Genomic DNA, 20106 nt, shown 5'->3' on the forward strand with positions numbered 1-20106 from the left:
GGAGATTGCAGAGAAGCTGAATGAATTCTTTGCGTCTGTCTTCACCCAAGAGGAGGTGAGGAAAATTCCTGCACCTGAACCAAGCTTCTTAGGAGGCGAAGATAGTGGTAGACAAGGTAGAAGTTCTGCTAGCCATTGATAAACTAAATGCTACCAAATCCCCTGGCCCAGATTGCATTCACCCAAGAGTTCTTAAAGAGCTCAAGCATGAAATTGCTGATGTTCTCACTGTAATATGCAACTTATCCCTGAAATCAGGCTCCATCCCTGAAGACTGGAAGATGGCCAATGTCACACCAATCCTTAAGAAAGGATCTAGGGGGGACCCGGGAAATTACAGGCCAGTCAGTTTGACACCTGTTCTTGGTAAATTAGTAGAATCTATAATTAAAGATAAAATTACAAAACATGTAGAAAAGCAAGACCTGCTGAGAAAGAGTCAGCATGGCTTTTGCAGAGGCAAATCCTGTCTTACAAACTTACTAGAGTTCTTTGAGGGTGTAAACAGGCATGTGGATAAGGAGGAACCAGTGGACATTGTCTACTTGGATTTCCAAAAGGCTTTTGACAAAGTTCCTCACCAGAGACTATTGAGAAAATTCAGCAATCAAGGAATAAGAGGGGAAGTCCTCCTATGGATTAAAAACTGGTTGAGAAACAGGAAGCAAAGAGTGGGTGTAAATGGGAAGTTCTCACAATGGAGAGATGTAGGGAGTGGTGTCCCCCAAGGATCCATTTTGGGACCAGTGCTCTTTAACCTATTCATAAATGACCTAGAAGTAGGAGTGGGTAGCGTGGTGGCCAGGTTTGCAGATGATACCAAATTATGTAGGGTGGTGAGATCCGCAAAGGATTGCGAAGAGCTCCAAGCGGACCTTGATAAATTAGGTGAGTGGACTAAGAAATGGCAAATGCAGTTCAATGTAGCAAAATGTAAAGTGATGCACATAGGGGCAAAAAATCCAAACTTCACATACACGCTACAGGGGTCAGTGCTATCAGTCATAGACCAGGAAAGGGATTTGGGTGTCTTAGTTCCATGGGAATGTCAACTCAATGCATGGCAGCTGTGAAAAAGGCAAACTCTATGCTGGGGATAATTAGGAAAGGAATTGAGAATAAAACTGCAAAGATTGTCATGCCCTTATATAAAGCAGTGGTACGACCGCACTTGGAGTACTGTGTCCAGTTCTGGTCACCACATCTCAAAAAGGATATCGAAGAGATAGAAAAAGTGCAGAGAAGGGCAACGAGGATGATTGAGGGACTGGAGCACCTTCCTTATGAGGAGAGGCTGCAGCGTTTGGGACTCTTTAGTTTGGAGAAAAGACGTCTGAGGGGGGATATGATTGAAGTCTATAAAATTATGCATGGGGTAGAAAATGTTGACAGAGATAAATTTTTCTCTCTTTCTCACAATACTAGAACCAGGGGGCATACATTGAAAATGCTGGGGGGAAGAATTAGGACTAATAAAAGGAAACACTTCTTCACGCAACGTGTGATTGGTGTTTGGAATATGCTGCCACAGGAGGTGGTGATGGCCACTAACCTGGATAGCTTTAAAAGGGGCTTGGACAGAATTATGGAGGAGAAGTCGATTTATGGCTACCAATCTTGATCCTCTTTGATCTGAGATTGCAAATGCCTTAACAGTCCAGGTGCTCGGGAGCAACAGCCGCAGAAGGCCATTGCTTTCACATTCTGCATGTGAGCTCCCAAAGGCACCTGGTGGGCCACTGCGAGTAGCAGAGAGCTGGACTAGATGGACTCTGGTCTGATCCAGCTGGCTTGTTCTTATGTTCTTAATGTATCCAATGTATGAGACTGAGCCTAAACTGGAGTGGTGAACCTTTATATGTTACCTCCTACTCTGCATATTTGTTCTTCTGTAATGAGCTGTCTGAAAAGTAAGTGTAACCTCTAACTGTGGGTTCTGTGGGGCAGAACTTGGAAGGAGTTGCAAAGAACTAAATTTTAAAACAAAATGGTTTACTTCCTTAACAAATAACACTTTTAACATTAACATTTAACATTAACAATTTACAGTCCTTCTAGGTTGCATTTTAAGTCCTTATCTTGACAATCTACTGATAAATGCCAAGTCCAATTCTTCCTGCTGGTGGTTGGCTTATGAAGACTTCAGAGGCTTGGTGAATGGGATCCAAGATGATGAAGGTCCCCAAACGAACTCCCATCAGCTACATACATAGCAAGCCCTGAAACAATACATTCTAACATTTACAAATATAGCAAAAATAAGCAACTCCCTTCCCACTAGTTCCCAACAACTTTGCAGTTACCTTAAACAAGGTGTTAAGAGCTTATAAAGAATTAAATCAAGGTCCCAGCCTGGTAGCCTTGCTTCCTCCAACTTCACCAGTTTTTGCAGCCTTCTGCTGCTTTGAGTCTCCACCCCTTTCTGGGTCAACCCATTCTGAACATAGGGGTTACATAAGCTGTGTGCTAAAGAAAGCTGTGTGCTGTATATAGATTAGAAGTGTTCTGTATACTTGAATTAGTTTATATTGGTAGTCTTGTATATTCTTGCTACTTATTAAGTAAAGGCCTTCCTATGGAAAGAAGAACATGTCTGAAGAGTGTTTATTTCCATAAGTGAAGAAGGTTCCTGTTGTGTGCAAGAAACTACACCACTCTCTCCTTGCCACGAGTACAACCATTGCATTAAATTACCTCTGCCAACAGTGTTTTCCCACTTCACTGGAGTTGGAGGTGCTTCAGATGAGCCTAGTAGGCATTACTGTTGTAGCGGTATGGAACACTTGAATAGGAATCTCTTAACATTTCATAGAAGTTTTCAGTGTTTTGTTGTTTGACTAAGGATGGGGAAATACCTGGACCTTGGGGAAGTCAGGGTTTGGAGACAGGAGAGACCTCAGCGGGTACAATGTCACAAAGTTTCTTCCCCTCCCCCCACACACAAGCAGCCATTTGGGGTGTAGATTTCTGTTTGGAGATCAGTTGTAATACCAGGAGATCTTTAGGCAACACCACGATGGGCTGTATCCAGAACTGACTCTGCACACACAGCAGGCATTTTGTTACAGCACCCACTATCTCTTCCCAACATTACAAAAGTGGTTGCGGGTTCTGCCTTTTGCTGGACAAAGCCTGCATTTGATTATGGCCGCTATCTTGGCTCAAGGCAAACTGTGTGTATAGAAGCAGAGACCCCACTGTAAAGGCATTTGTGACATACTTCCATTGGGCTGTGTGAGAATGTGCACATGTGAGATATTGCTGATTGCACTGTAATGTACACTTTGAATATGTAAAAAGAAACCCAAGGATAAAGCTGAAACTGTTCCCAAAAAACCAATCGGCCCACCAAAAAATAAACCCCCTGCTTGTAACCAGCTAACACATTGTGAGCAGAACCAGCAGGTGTTCAAACATCCTTATAAACCACATGTAAGTAAGTCAATATGCATTTTTGCCCAAAGCAGACATACTCCCTGAAGGTAATAATCAGAACAGACTGAGAAGAAGAGTCAGTAAAGGAACAAAGACAGGGAGATGATGAGCTCTCCCCATTTTAAGCAAAAGCCCTGCACTGCATCCTAGCAAATATATCTATGAGCAACCTCACCTTAAAAGGCTGGCTCCTCACTGTTTTCAACACTGGGATGTGTAATACCAAAGCTGTCGATCAACTGGCTCAATTGGTGATAAATCTGTACAATAATGTGTGGCTGAAAAGCTGAAGTTTAACAGCAGGCACTATTTCCATCTAAAAGGATTACTTGCTCTTTTATGGTTAAAGGCAAACATTTGACTATGAAAAACTGACTTACATTTTACATGTACAGATGAGCAGGGAGGACAGGCTAGTCCAAGCAATTTTTCACTTGGATTCCCTCAACAAACTAAAACAATATGTTTGATGATCCCTTTGTTGAGCTACAACAAACCCAATTCCTTTCATTAAGCGAGCCTTTAAAACTAAGTATACATCCCTATGAAAAAGATAACGCTTATGCCCATTCACCATGCTCCCTAGACTGTTGCATTCTGTAGATAAGACACCAAAAAATCAACAGATGTTCACAGTAATTGAAGTGGCTTCCTGCTAGTATTCTCATTTGAATCCCATACTAATTATCTCTTTATACATATTCTAAATGGAACCTATTCTTTGTATGCTAAATGGTTTCTGAACTCAATAGGATTTACATCCTAGTGCTGCCTGCACACACTTACACACACACTCTCTCAATCACACACACACCAGTCCCCCAGCCCCCCCCTCCAGCCCTCCCCCACACACACACACCAGTCCCTGACCAGGGTAGGATCTTTCATACATCAGTCTCTGCAAACAAAGTGTACGACAGAAAAGTACAGCAATCACGATGACTGCAGGGGGCAGTTGGATTGACCTCCACCTGTCAGAACAATTTGCAACACCTTCTCTCTTTAAACCTAACACCAGAAAAGTTATTACAAGCTCTATATGGGATGTAGACCATTCAGGAATCCTACTTTGACACCTTCTGAGAAGAAAAGTGGAATAAAAATGCTTTTTTTAAAAAAAATACATAAATAAATATTGAGCAAACTAGTTGCACTCAGTGGATCTGTGGAAGTTGCAGCATGGTGGTTTGCTGGCACCACCCACCCAATACACCATATATTCAGCTGAACCTGTGCATAGTTTATCCACTTACAAACTCTATTTACACAGGTTCTGTCTGTGTGAAGAAGAGAATTCAGATTGCCTGCATGTGTACTGTTTGTATATGATCCTGCATGTGTACTGTTTGTATATGATACAACTCTATGCAAATGTGCAACTAAAGATGTAGAGGCCAGTGGGAGTGTCTTGTTTCTCCTTTCATGCATTGGTAGAGGCTTTTTGCACGTTAAAAATGCCCCATTGTTGGCATGGGGAATGTCCAGGCGTAATGGGGAATTCTCCACAGCACCCAGCGCTGCAGCGTGTCTGCCCCACTGTTGCCCCAATGTAACTCTGCAGCAGTGGCTTTACTATGGGACTTTCCAAAACAGCAAAGGTTGAGGACCTTTTGAAATGCCCCTCTGTTGCTTTGGTGGCTTCCACTGCCATGGAAACTCTTCGGCAGCAGAACGAGGCCATTCTTCCTGCCTTGCAGCTCTGGCCGCCTCTCCAATAAACTCCCCCCCTCCCCCGCAGTGGAATAAAAAACAGGGAGGGAGGAACCTTGCAAAACCTTGAGAAGCCTTGCAGAAAAGCAGTGTGGGAAGGCATTACCAACGGGAGGGCGGTGATTCCCTTGCATACGCAAGGAGTTTAGATGGGGGTGGGGTTGGAGGACTCCAATTCCCTCGCACATGCAAGGATTTTAGACAGGGTGTGTGTGTGTGCCGATCAAGGACATAGGTAGGGGGGTTTCTCGGGTTCACCCCCCCATTGCATGTCTGAAGCTGCGCCCCCCGTTTCTGTTTTTTTTGTATTTTAAAGTGTTTTTTCAGTTTTTGGCCTGCAGGGGGTGCATTTTTAGGCTAGCAGCACCAATATTTCAGGCTATTGTCAGGTGACACTCCTGATGATACCAGCCAAGTTTGGTTAAGTTTGGTTCAGGGGGTCCAAAGTTATGGACCCTCAAAGGGGGTGCCCCATCCCCCATTGTTTCCAATGGGAGCTAATAGTAGATGAGGCTACTCTTTTGAGGGTCCATATCTTTGGACCTTCTGAACCAAACTTCACTAAACCTAGGTGGTGTCATCAGGAGAGTCTCCTGCTGACACCACCCAGGTTTGGTGAAGGTTGGCTCAGGAGATCCAAAGTTATGGACTCCCAAAAGGGGTGCCCCATCCCCCATTGTTTCCAATGGGATCTAATAGAAGATGGGGACTACACCTTTGAAGGTCCATAACTTTGGCCCCCTGAACCAAACTTCACCAAACCTGGGTGGTATCATAAGGAGAACATCCTAAAGATACCCTGAAAGTTTGGTGATGCCAGCTTAACAATTGCACCCCTGACAGCAGGCACCCCCCAAATTTCCCCAGATTCTCCTTTTGAATCCAACCCCTTCGGCATGGATTTAAAGGAAGAATCTGAGGTCCCCAGATTAAACCTTAAAAGTGATGGTGTTTCAGGGTGGGGATAATCCAACCCAAATCAGCATCACTTTCAATGTTGTTTTCACTGGGGACCCCAGATTCTCCCTTTAAGATGGATTTAAAAGGAGAATCTGGGCTCCCTAATTTAAACACCATTGAAAGTGATGCTGTTTGGGGGTGGATTTCAGCATCACAGCAGCCACCTATGTGGGGGTGCAAACCTCAGGTTTTGCACCAGGCTCCATTTTCCCTAGCTACGCCTCTGCCTGGAGGGAAGGGAGAAGGGACTGCCTGCTACCAGCTGGGAGTCCCGCCGGTGGGGGGCAGGGCGGGCAGGGCAGGGGGGTCTGCAATCTCTGGCCTTGGAGAGCTGCTTTTATAAGGCATTGAGGCCAGGAGCGGGGCTTGGGGAGGTGTTGCCACACCCCCAGGGGCAGGTGGGACATGGCCTTGCCCCTGAACCCCCCTATAAAAAATCTATACCTACGTCACTGGTGTCTATTCCCAGTGCCTGTTTTGTGCAGAGTCAACTAAATTGATGAAAGTGAGTGGGGGGGAGCAGGGGTAGGGGGAGATTCAGCCAATCAGAATGCGGGAAACAGGTTGCCTGCACATGCCTAGAAGACATTACCGAAGACTTCGCAGTGCAAGTGGAGGAGAGCCAAGGAACAAAGCAAACAACAGGGTAAAGATCGTCACAGCAGCTGCACTCCAGGATATAGCACGGGTCGTTTTTACTGTGTGAAATCATCCCTTGTTGTTTTTGAACATCACTTGGTGATAGATGAATACACAAATCACCATAATTAAGGAGTACTGAATTTAAGTTACCTGGCTACTCTGAGGAATTTAATTTGATAGCCATTTCACATATTTAGATGCCACTGTGATGCCACCATACACACATCATGCAATAAGCACTTCTGCTGAATATATTATAAAATGTGATGTAATAAGACATGTAATAGGTATCACTAATCCTCAGTAATTATTATTGAAGGTATCACCTGCTTTTACTGCATTGCCTTATATCTTTTCATCTACTTTCTGTATTGTTTAGTATACCTTGCCTTGGCTTAGTTAGTTGGTCACATTGATCTTCCATTGTATAAGCCTAGTCCTATTGCATTGTTCACTGGTTATTTTAGGCTGTCTATCTGCACTGTTTTTATCCTGTAATCTACCTTGAGCAGGGGTCTTCAAACTATGGCCCTCCAGATGTTCATGGACTACAATTCCCATCAGCCCCTGCCAGTATGGCCAAGTGGTAGGGCTCATGGGAATTGTAGTCTATGAACATCTTGAAGGCCATAGTTTGAAGACCCCTGACCTTGAGTTTCAGCAAGAAAGGCAGACTATAAACAATAAAAGAAAGAAAGAAATCATATGCTCTTCCAGTGAGTATATACTAAACCCTATTATTATTGTATTGTCGAAGGCTTTCACGGCCGGAATCACTTGGGTGCTGTGTGGTTTCCGGGCTGTATGGCCGTGTATGGCCGTAGGAGAGAATGCTGCTAGAACACGGCCATACAGCCCGGAAACCACACAGCACCTATTATTATTATTATTATTATTATTATTATTATTATTATTATTATTATTATTATTATTATTATTATTATTATTATTATTATTCTAGATTTCACAGCTGCCAGATCTTTAGCTGGTTGTTGGCCTTCATTACAATTCGAGCCTCACCCAGAGGCCTAGGAAGTTGTAATGTATCGGTGTAGTATTCGTCCAGATCCCAGCGAGCTGCCTTTTGAATTTGATCAATGTTAATTTTGTCAATTCGAAGATGTTTCAAGTGCTGCCCTAGTGTTTTCAGAATGGCACCCAGCGTGCCGATTACCACTGGGACCACCTCAGCTGGTTTGTGCCATAGACGCTGAAGCTCGATTTTCAAATCGTGGTATCTAGTGACCTTCTCGTGTTCTTTTTCAATGATCCTGCTGTCACCGGGGACTGCTATGTCAATGATGCTCACTTTCTTGTCCTCAATGATAATGATGATGATTATTATAATCAATCAATCAATCAATCAATCAATCAATCAATCAATCAATCAATCAATCAATCAATCAATCAATCAATCAATCAATCAATCAATCAATCAATCTTGTATACCGCCCTCCCCCAGAGGGCTCAGGAGCACTCAATTGTAGTATTAGCAGCTGCTAGGCACACTATGCCAGGATTTAACAAAATAGCTTGAAGAGGTCCATGCTTTATATGGAATCTGTGAAACCTTAAAAGAGAAATCACTCTGCATTAAAATAAAATGCCCATCAAGGTCAACATTGTCTAATCAGACTGGTAGTGGCTTTCTAGGGACTCAGGCAGAGGTCATACAGATCACCTGTTAGTTGGTTCTTTTAACTGGAGACACTTGGATTGAATCTGGGATCTTTTGCAGGCCAATCACCCATCACCCATCTCCAATTAACCTTATTGCAATTATCCTACTACAGGCAAAGGGTGAGAGCTACTTCACATATACAGCTCTCATTAACTGGTTTCTCATGATTAGGTAAATTGCAACTGAATGTGCAGACTAGCTTAATTGAAAATCATTGTGTTTGTGGTTCATATAGAACAGTTGTTCAAAAATCTAAATTAAAAGATACTTCGTTTTCACAAAATACATGCACATTCCCCAAGAGGTAATCCCCTAGAAGAAACATTCCTTTTGCTGTCTCACAAGGAAGCAATGCCTCTTTTAAGACACCACCCAGAGTTATTGTTCTGCTAAGAAAATCTTCTGCCCAGTTAATTTCTTAGATCTAAATATTGTTTACCTTGTGATAAAAATAACATTCTAGATAGATACACTCTTTTTACCTTTTTTTGTTGCACAGCAGGTAAAGACGAACTACTTTAGAATTATTTTTGTTTCTTTTATATTTTTTTACAGAGCTTTACATTTCAACTGGTTGTGGTGGGTTTTCCGGGCTGTGTGGCCGTGGTCTGGTGGATCTTGTTCCTAACGTTTCACCTGCATCAGTGACTGGCATCTTCAGAGGTGTATCACAGAGGGAAGTCTGTTACACACTCAGTGTGATACACCTCTGAAGATGTATCACTCTGAAGATGTATCACTCAGATGTATCATACACCTCTGAAGATGTATCACTCAGTGTGTAATTGTTAAATATACAAAGGATAGAAAATGACAAAATGCTAAATTGGTATTTATTGTTAATATTATATACATTGTAGAATTGTGAACAGTCAGTTCCTAAATGTTTATCACACATGTATAGATCCTGTGCCATCAGAGATTTGTACAGAACAAGGAATCACATCACTGAAGAAGAGAAAGCTTGAAAACGGTCATTGAACACATTCTGTTTGGATGTGATTGTGCGTTGGACGATTCAGGACTGTGTTCCGTCATCAATACCGGGTTGAGAGCCTGGGCATGTTGTAAATTTCCCAATTTTGGAGGAGAAGCTCTGTAAAGTTAAAAGAATTGTTCCATTAGAAATATCCAGAAATTTACTGGATCTGGTGGATTTTTTCATCACTCCGTCAAAAGGTTATATGTATTGAAAACAATTAATGAATGTCATTGATGGATGCATTTTTTGAATGAACCATATGATAATTATGGTAGATATTAAAACGTTATAAGTACTTCTAAAAATGTATAGCTGCAGTGTCAGCAGTTGAGGTGCAACACATTTTGCTTTTGTTACCTGTTTGTAATGTTGCATCATTTCTGGGATTTTTCGTTGTAAGACAATATGGCAATTAATCAGTACTTCAGATACTAAAAGAGGAAATTCTAATTTTTTTCCTAACTGCAAAACTCTGTCTCCAACCTAGAAATTCGTTCCTAATACAAGAAAGGTAGGTTATGTGTTGTGAAAGAAAAGCATTCTGCATGTGTGAAGAATATTTCCAGGCATGACATTCTAACAAGGAATATTGTTACCTCTATTTAGATTATCCCAAAGACTTTATCAGCACTGAGAGCTAGTGAATACTGGCTGCCTAGATAGTATGCCGCCTCAGCCCTACAGGTTCTGCAGTGAGATCTTCCTTTTTTGTACAAATTGTTTCAGTAGTAAAAGATTCTGGAGTGTAAACATGCATATTTAGACCCAACTCTAGATTTGATGGGGGGTGGGATAAGGACAGAAGGTTGGTGTTGGTGAAAAATTACTTTCCAGACATGCTCAGATGCACATAATGTTTCACACAGGCAAATTATAAGTTGGCTTTCTATTAATTATGAGGCTTAGCGAAACTTAGTATTCATTTTTATGCTCCTCTTCCTCCTCCATTGATCCCACTTACTCCTGAGACAAATTAATATACATGCCACTCTAATTTTCTGCCTAGTGTTTTCACTGGAAACTGTACATATTATAGAGGAGATATAAAAACAAGAAAGAAGTAAAGGTACCAGGGAGAAACACTGTAGAATTGAGAAGACAAGAATGAGTTTGAGGTTAACTGATTCAGCCACTGTGCAACTTCCCCTCTCCCATTCTTTCCTAGGCCATCTAGACCAGGGGTCGGGAACCCGCGGCTCGCGAGCCACAAGCGGCTCTTCGCTGCTTCTCGTGTGGCTCCCGGGCAGAAAGGCAGCGAGGTAAGCGGGCGAGCAAGCAGAGCGGGGGCGAGCAGGTGGCAGTGCAAGCTGTGTGTGGCAGCGCGGCAAGCCCAGACAATGGCCAGAGACAAGCAGGCAAAGCGGAGCTAGGGGCGAGGGGAGCGAGTGGGGGCAAACAAGCTGAGGCCGAGCAAGCAAGCAGGGAGGCGGGCGGGCAAATGAGTGGGGGCGAACAGGGGGCGGGTGAACGAGCGTGGGCGGGCAAGTGGGCAAGTGAGCGGGGGGAGCGAAGGCAGCCGCGAGTGGGTGGAGGAGTGAGTGGGGGAGTGGGAGAGCAAGCAGGCAAGTGAGCGGGGGGGGCAAGCAAGCGAGCAGGGGGCGGGTGGGTGAGCGGGGGGGCAAACAAGCAAGCGAGGCAAGCAGGCGAGCGGAGCGGGGGCGAGGGCAAGCAAGCGGGCAAGTGAGCAGGGGGGCGAGCAAGTGAGCAGGGGGGCTGGCAAGTGAGCGGGGGGGCGAGCAAGCAAGCAGGGGGGCGGGCTGGCAAGTGGGGGGGCAAGCAAGCGGGCTCCAAGTGGGCGGGTGGGAAAGCGGGCGTGGGGGCGGGCAAGTGAGCCAAATGGCTCTTTGAGTAAAAAAGGTTCCCGACCTCTGATCTAGACTAAAACTGCTTGCACATTTACCCTTTTATCTCCGTAAAGAAATAGATAGAGGTTTACTGGGAATAAGAGTGGGCATACGTCTTCAGGGACATATGCCCTCACCATTATAGGCATGACTTCGGCTTTCATTCCCCTTCCCATTGCCCCAGATAACTATGACTAAGAGAGTAACTGTATGTGCTGCATATGTGGCCTGTTCCTGCGATGTAAGCCATGTGGTGACACTCCATATGGTAGCATGTTTTACTTATGAATATGCTATGTTACATGGCGTCTCTGCATACTAGTTCAGTGTGTCCTCAGCAGTGGATTCTATTGGTTTACAGATTTTCTAGATATCTCAGCAGTAAATTACGGATAATCATTAAAAGCAATTGCTGATATTTGTGGCAACCTCCACAAAGAGGCCAATGTCTATGAAATGGCCATCAGACACTAGGGACTGTAAAATACAAAAGAGGGAGGGTAATACAATGAAGAGAGTTGGCAGAGGAAAGAAGATTAAAGAGAGGTAGAAAGGAATCGGATATATACTTTCACTTTTTGCCAAAATGAAGTCAACAAAGATATTAATAAAGAAAGGAAAAGGGAGCCAACCTAGTTCTAGTTGTATAGGGAAACTCACTTTCACTGTGTTACAGTCAATAAGGTTCGGATACTAACAGTTCCATCCATTGGTTTGGAGGGGGGGAAGCGCTTTAGGGAGTGGCACAGCCATGGGTCGGCACATTTGCCTTGCCAGAGGCAGTTATCCTGGCACAGGAAGCAGATGCACTGGTGGCCACCCATCTCTCAGACCCATGCCGAAAAACCCAAAAGTCCAGATTGCTTTTGGGTTGCAATGGTGTCCAGTTTGAATGCCAGCTGGCCAAGGTGTTTTTGGGGGTGGAGATGACATTAGTCAGCTTTCTCGTGAAGTTTAGGGCTGAGAACACTGCACCCTGACCCTCGGATTTATGCCACCCTTTTGATGGTGTAAATCCTGTACACCCAATGGGGTTTTCCAGTGGTGAAGGAGTTACAAAGCTTTTTCTTGCACCACCGGAAAGGACTCTTGGAAGCAGTGGGGCAGCGTTTCATTGGTGCTGCATTCTGCTGTCTCCAGCTTTGGATGGGACTGTAAGTCAGGCTAGTTGTCACAGTATTTTCTTTATTAAATTTATAATGGACTGCTCAATTTTTGAAAACTCACAAAGAAAGGAATAACTATAAATATAGCAATAGTTAACATTAGCAATTTGAAAAACAGAAAATTCCTAGCATACTGGTACTAACATTTATTTGGCAACTTTAAAAAGTCCTCACTGATCACCTGAATAATCCAAGCATTCTGGTGAATATGAAATGGAACACTCTACAGATGCAGGGCCTCCATTCTACAAGACAGAAACTCTTTTGTTAGCTGCTAAATGGACAAGTTTTCAGATGACAAAATCTGAAACCCATTCTGGAGATCAGATGGGTTTGGTGGGTATCAAGTTTAAAATCCAGGTGAGCTTTATATGCAATTTCATTTACCTGACACACCATGCCAAATATTAGATGTTTTTGGCGTGGGGTGAGAGTGGTATACTTCTTTGATACCACAATACAACTAAACTATCATTCCTCAGGAGAAGCTTCCTTTTTTTTTTAAGTTATGGAGGGGGGAGGGGAAAAATGAGATTCAGCTCATGCTATTAGTCACATAATGACAAAAAAGAGGCCAAGAATGGCCGGAAAATGTTTGCATCTCAAACTTCAATATTTCTGTGCTTTTTGAACTTCACATTTTCTTTTCATACATTTCTCAGTACTGAGGCTGAATGAACCTGCCCCTTCCACTTCGTTGCCCGCCCCCGCTTGAAAAATCAGGATTTGGAAATTTGCTGTATACTGATAATGCACATAATGTGTATAGTGTGTCTGTTTGGGCTTCCATTTGGCAAAAACGCCACACAGAGCACGCCATTGGGAAGAGCTATAGAACGAAGCAAAGCCAGCCCCTAGGTTTGTTTCTGAGAATTTGGAGGCCGGCCTTACTGGCCAGCTTTCTCTAAGCACGGTTTCCTTGCCTCTGAGCATGAAAGGAGCAGCAGGGGACATCTCCTAACTCGACCAAGCGCTGCTCTGCTTCAGCGCGCTGAAAGGAAGCTTTCTGCGCTTGCGTGCTAAGGGACCCGCCGCCGCCGCCACCGCTTCCTGTCCGCGGGCACATGGCACACCAGTTCGGGCGAAATGTGCCGCAGCATCCCGCTCAGAGCGACAGGGTGGGGCAGGATGGGGGGTGGGCAGGGCTCGGCTTTGTTCTGTAACCAAAACCTCCAGGATCTTCGCCTCGGTGGAAGGCAGGGGCTCCTTCAGCTTGAGAGGGGCGGAGGGAAAGACGCCCTCAGCCGCTCGCTTTCCCCAGCCTTGCGGGGAAGATGCTGCGGCTGCAGCCTGCGCTGCGTCAAGGGAGGGGCGGCTGCCTCCGCCCTTCCCTTTCATCCCCCATCCCTCCCCTCTCTCTTGCCTGGCTTTAAACGCCCCTGCATCGCAGGATCCCGGCACATGTGCGCCTTCCACCTCCCGCAGAACTAGATCCACATACAGAAAAGCTCCCCCACCCCCCGCCTCCTAACAGCAGGCCATGCGTTGATCCTTGCCGTCGCTCTCTGCCACATTGCAGAGCTTGCGGGGAAGGGTCTAGCGAGCCACGACGGAAGGTAAGCCGCGTAGGTATTCTCGATGGGGATGCTGAAGAGACAGGTAGACATCCCCGGGGAGCGGCGGCAGGGAGGACTACTGGGAGGAGATGGCTGCTCTGGAGGAAACGGCTCCTGGGAGGCACATGGGCCACGCCGGCCGACCAGCTAGACGGGCAATGCAATTCGGTACGCACGGGGAGGACAATGATGGGGAACACTGGAGCTCGCCCTTCCCGACGGCAAGGCATAAAAGGCAATTTGGATAATAGGCAGTGCTCCAACTGTCATTGCCCCCCCCCCCACATGGATTATGTAGAATTAACACCGAGAAAGGACAGCATTGGAAGCCAGCTAGCCCAGGAGCACTGCTGATCAATAGGGGCAGATTCCAAGGCATCATATCGTAAGTGGGAATTCGGCCAGTAGACCCGGTTCACCCGCCGTGGTGATACAGGCAACGGAATTGGAGGAAAGATGGGAATAGAACAGGTTGTTCATCAGAGCAAGCGGATGGGTGGCGGGCCGGCAGCATCCAAGGCTGAGTGAGCATGCCTGTGAAACAGAGTCAGACTGTAGCATTTTTAGGAACGGCGGATTCCCAGGGTACGCAAGGCATCGCCTTGGAGTAATCCGTCCTGACACAGCAGGATGGAGGAGAGGGGGGGGGGCATGAATGTGAAACAACAGCAGGTGGCAGAGGCATACAGGGCCATGTGGGTTACTGGGATTCAGGGTCACTGCGGTCTTGAAAGCCTCCTCCTCTCCCTTTCCCGCACGTGTTTGCTTACGCAACCTTTGAACATCGGAGGCACCACTTTCCTAGCATTCCACCCTTGGAGTGGCTGAAAAGCCCTCATCAATTTTCCCTTCTTTAGGGCGAGAGAGAACTCCGGCATTTTACTCAAGATCGTTTGGCGCGCCTTTGCTTTCCTCTCCTTGCATCAGCTTGTCGCTCAGCTCCCTCGTGCTACGCTGAGCAGCTGATACCCCCGTCCCCCCGGTGAGGATCTGAGGATCACAGGCGGTCGGCTTAGCTTTCTGGGTGGCTCTGGGCTGGGGTTTAATAGGCGGAAACGACTCTTAATTGGGCAAAAGCTCCTGGTGGATCAAACGCGCCGCCGAGGACGCTGGCATCGTTTCCCAGAGCTTTCCTTTCCCGCCGGCTGGGAAGAGAAAAGAGATTACAGGCGGATCGGCCCGCAAAGGGCTATTATGTGGAAATCCAGAGGAGAGACAAAGACCGCTATCTTCAAAGGCGGCTGAAAGGGGAGGGGCGCAGGTTGTTGATACTCTGCCATTCGCTGCGCGGGACCGTTGAGAAATCACGGCCAGGCATGCTTTGCTTTCCCGATGCACCCCTGCATCCCCGACGCTTGGAGTAGGTGTGGGCGGGCTTAATTCTGACGTCGCCTTGTTTGGGTGGGTATGCTAATGAGGAACCCTTTTGGACCTCTATACAGCCCGCTTTCTATCCTTTGGCCGGTGTTTTAAACATCCCTTTCTTTTGTAGGTACCAAATATCACCCTTACAGTAAATAAATTTGCTGCTGTTAGAGTTTTCTCCAATTTTACCAATGATGGGTATTCACTGCTAAGCAATTGTAATAAAGTCCCTGGATTTTTTTTAAAAAATGAAATGTACACACTGCAGAAAGAACAATTGTAAGTTTATTCGCTACATGCTATGTTGCTTGAGCCAAATGTCTGTAATTATTATCACACTTATGAGGTGAACTGATACAACAAATATTGTTGGCAAGTGGCCAGGGTTTAGTTTTAAAGATTACTTTGAAGGTCATACACTGAGGACAGTTGAGGTACTAAAGATGGCATTTAACAGTGCTAAATACTAATGACATTAGATATTTTTGGAATGGGTAATAAGTGATGCTGGCTGAAGCACAGTTTTAAAGTGAGGCATTCATTATTTTCATCCAAAGACAAACATAATTAAATTTGTCTCCTCTCTTAAGGTGTTTAAATTAAACGGTTGCAATGGATGACATGGGATCTGGCTGTTTCATCATATCATGCTCTAACTGTGCACTCAGTTATTCAGGGTTCATTTTCTTGCCCTGTAATTATGCAAGGAAAAGTGAAAGTCCATGTGACAGGGGGAGAAGCCTGTATTCTGCAAAAACAGCATAACATTGCATCAGCAATCAGCTAGAGATGTATATACTTGCTGGTGCCTGTCAGTTCTGTTGGCTTCAATTATAGCATGACTTATCAACATTAAGAAGGGAACATGGTTACTAAATGTTAAGTACAGCCTTGTTAAAAATGTCAGTTTGCTATTCTCCTGTAATTATGGGCAAGTCATATAATAGATGCTAAGCATCATTGTTTGGAATATTTGAAACCCTTTTTAGTACACACCCTAATTTAGGAAACAAAACTCTGGCTTGAGGTACCCTAGTGGACACAACTGCAAATGCCCCAGCAACTGTATAAGCTAGGAAAGAAGATGCTGATGCAATTTCATGCCATTTTTACACATTACAACTTACTTCCATTTCACATGGAAACTAATCTCTTTCAATTTCTATTCAACCCCCCCTCAAACTGAGTTTCATATCAATAAAAATAAATATGGCATGGTGTTAATTAACATTTCTATTAATGTTTGCAAGAAGTCATTTCTATAGTAATGTCAAAATGCTAATTTTATCAAAATACAGGCACTGCATAATCCATAAAATAAATGAAGGAATTAATGGAAATGCAGTAGGTCTCATAAATGGTATTAAAGCCATATGATCAATGTGCTTCTTTTATCTAACTATTGGATATCATTTTGCAGTTATCTGTACCCCCATTTCTTTGGTACAAGTACTGTTACTGGGGCCAATTCATTCAGTACATTTGTGTGAACTTGCTCAAGAGGATCCCTGATCTGGTTGACCCAGCTTTGCCTGATCATGTTAGATCCTAGAAGCCAGGTGTGCTAGGTGTGCCTGATCTTGTTAGATTTTAGAAGCCACCAGCTTCAAGATGACCATGGGAGTTCCAAGGCCCAAAAGGAAAGGAATCAGAATATGCTGGCCCAGACCCCTCCTCTCCCATTCTATTTGCAATGGAAGCTAAGCATGTGTATTGATTAATGCATTTGACTAGGTTCTGGGGAACCCAGGTTTAAATCCTCACTGTGCCGTGAAAGTTTGTAGAATGGGAATGGGCTTAGACTAGAAGAACTCTTTAGAATTGCACTGTTAGTCTTTGGCTAGGGGTAGATTCAAAGCATGAATGACTATCCAGGATGTAAACACAATACTTTTCACTTATTGTCCCCCACTACTCTTCCTTGGTACAGCCCCCATCCCACATGACTTTTTATGTATAGGTCTCAAGATCCCCAACATAACATTCTGGGTTGGTCAAATGGAACGTCTTGCTTTTTCACTAGCAGTAAAGTTGGTTGCATCTAATTCTATGGACTTCCCCCAACAACCCACACAGATTCCTGAATGCTTACAAGAGATATGATCCTGGGATCAATTGAACAGTAGCTGCTGATGTGGAGTCCCTCATAACCTTCCAGTCAGACAATTAATTCAATAAACGAAAACATCAAAATATGTAGCTCAAAAATAAGCAAAACATTAAATAGTATTATCTGCAATACACAATTTATACAAATGTTTTGGTTCTTTGAGAGGAGAGGAAGGAGCAGGTGGGATGCAAGGGAAGAGGGGGAGGGGAGGGGAGGGGAGGGAAGGTGGCATGGAAGGGAGAGGGCGTCCGGCATCTGGACACAGTCCACCCACCCTAGTGGAGGGAGGGAGAGGAGAGGGAGGGGTGGCATGCAAGGGAAGGGGAGTGAGGGGAGTGAGTGAGGGGTGGCATGCAAGGGAGGGGAGGAAGGGGGAGGGGGAAGTTTTAATATTTTATTATTTTGTTCTATCATTTCCCCCTCCTTGTCACAAATTATCCAAGACTTATACATTAGAAGCTGAAATTTTACCAGCAATAATCGTTATGTATCTCCCTGGAGATCTCTCATATGACTAAACTATTTCTAGTTATCTATATGGAATTCTTTGTCTTCACTCATTGCATTTTCCATTTTAATCCTCTTAAAAGCTGGAAAATATTTGATTCTGTCCTTTTGTTTTTGTTTGACTTGGATATTAATGTCTATGAAAGTTTCTAGGAAATTGCCCACATGGGAGATTAAGGAAGGTTGTCAGTAGACATATCTTGTGTAAAACATTGTATATTGTATTAAAGTTTGCTATGTTATGACAAAATGATGTAGCATTTGGGAGAAAAAAACCTTTCAGAATTATTCTACATATGGTGCTCAGTCAAAAGGATGGAATCACTAACAACTTCAGGCCTAGATCAAATGCATATGTATTGACAAATCTCTAGTTCGGATACTAACTTAAAAAAAAATCAGTTTGGGATGAACTGGTACAGTGGTTGTCAACCTTCCTAATGCCGCGATCCTTTAATACAGTTCCTCATGTTGTGGTGACCCCCAACCCTAACATTTATCCATTTTACAGTTGGAGAACACTGATGCAGAGAGTCTTAGGTGACCCCTGTGAAAGGGTCGTTCAACCACCAATGGGGTCTTGACCCCCAGGTTGAGAACCACTGAACTAGTACATAAAGATGGAACAAAAATTAATGCCACAGAGCATCTGTGTTTTTAATCTAAAACAGGAATCAGCAACCTGTTATAATGAAAGAGCCAAACTACAGCAACATTCAGAATAAGAAATCAAGAGGCAGTATTAAAAAGCCTGTTGACATAACTGAAACATACAAATTAATATTACTGATAATTGACATATTGATTAACAATTCATAAAATTTCTGCCACCCAAACACTAGTTACAGTGAGTCCTTTATATGTCCAAAGATGGAAAATTACTTCCAGGGAGGTGGGGGCTTTTCCAGAGTGGGGGCAGTTGTAAGGGCAATGCTAGCAAAAAACACTGGTTGTCCAGCCACCTGAAAAGCAGGGGGAGGATGTTTGCCCATAGTACCAAGAAGGGAAGGATCACAGGCAACTTTCCTGGCTGGCACAATATCGGCTGAGCTCTGAAGGTGAGGAAGCATTAACAAGGGCTGGCCCAGCCAGTGGGATTACTAGCTTTGTATCCAGTGGTGGGATTCAGCAGGTTTGCACCACTTCGCCGGAACCGGTTGTTAAAATGGTGCTTGTAAACAGCCAGTTGTTAAATTATTTGAATCCTACCACCGGAACCGGTTGTTAAATTATTTGAATCCCACCACTGTTTGTATCCTTTCTTTCCTCAGGACTGGCAAGTTCTGTGGGAGTGAGGTTAGGAATGCCAATAGGATTTGTATGAGAAATGCAGTCTTATTTGGAGAACTGGACGGGGGAGGCACCACTGATGAGGCTAAACATGAGCCTGTTCCCTGAAACAAGGGACAAATCATGAAGACAAGGAGAAGAGGAGGTTATTGTAAACCCCCCACTTCACTGTCTGAGGCCATGGGAGGGTGATCAGACTTGAGGTATTCAAAGGTGGGGACAGTAGGAACCAACATCTTGCTCTTCCAACTTTGCAAGTTTCCAGGGAACCTTCCCTACCGCTACAAAGCAGTAAGATGATTCTTCCCAGTCACATTAGAATGAACAGGTGAGGAGGACACTCATGACTTGGGTGTCCCATCCTTTGACATGGAATAACATACATGAGGTCTTATAATGTGTAATAAATATACAACAGAGTACCCAGAATGAATGTTTTAGAACAATGGCATTATTCCATCTCTAAAGTCATAGTTTGCAGACCCTGGTCAAAGGGTTCAGAGATCTAACAATCCCATCCTGCACACCATTAGAAATAGTCCCATAGATTTCTGAAGAACATCTTTCTCGTATGTGTGTTCAACATATAGCTCTGGAGTAAATTCTACAACTAAGAAAAGGACATGTTGCTTCCAATTGAAAGTTTTTATGACTGAGGTTACATAACATATGTAGAAAATGCACTGTTTTCTCTGGATCATTTGGTATATTTCATTAGTAAAAGTTCCAAATCATATGCAGTTTGAGTCCTCATCTGTTTGCAGCAGGTTGGTGGACAATTTGTTTTGTAGTGTTTTGTAGTGTAGCCTTGGAAACAGTACAGGAAACTAAATCAAGTGTTTACAGCAGATTTTAAAT

General features: G+C 44.2%; 1 protein-coding gene across 3 annotated transcripts in view; it reads left to right on the top strand.

Annotated features, from left to right (window-relative positions):
• Window positions 1–13647: 13647 nt before the first annotated feature.
• SLC6A15 (solute carrier family 6 member 15) overlaps window positions 13648–20106 on the top strand; it is a 43735-nt gene continuing 37276 nt past the window's right edge. The window contains exon 1 of one of the 3 annotated variants that reach the window (XM_048501289.1): window positions 13648–13976. The gene's annotated coding sequence lies outside the window, so the exon portion shown is untranslated. Of the gene's footprint in view, window positions 13977–14011; window positions 14145–15523; window positions 15621–20106 lie in introns of those variants that run through there. The other 2 variants (XM_048501290.1, XM_048501291.1) reach the window with 2 other exon arrangements.

The sequence above is a fragment of the Sphaerodactylus townsendi genome, linkage group LG06 (genome assembly GCF_021028975.2).
Source record: "Sphaerodactylus townsendi isolate TG3544 linkage group LG06, MPM_Stown_v2.3, whole genome shotgun sequence".
NCBI classification, from domain to species: domain Eukaryota; kingdom Metazoa; phylum Chordata; class Lepidosauria; order Squamata; family Sphaerodactylidae; genus Sphaerodactylus; species Sphaerodactylus townsendi.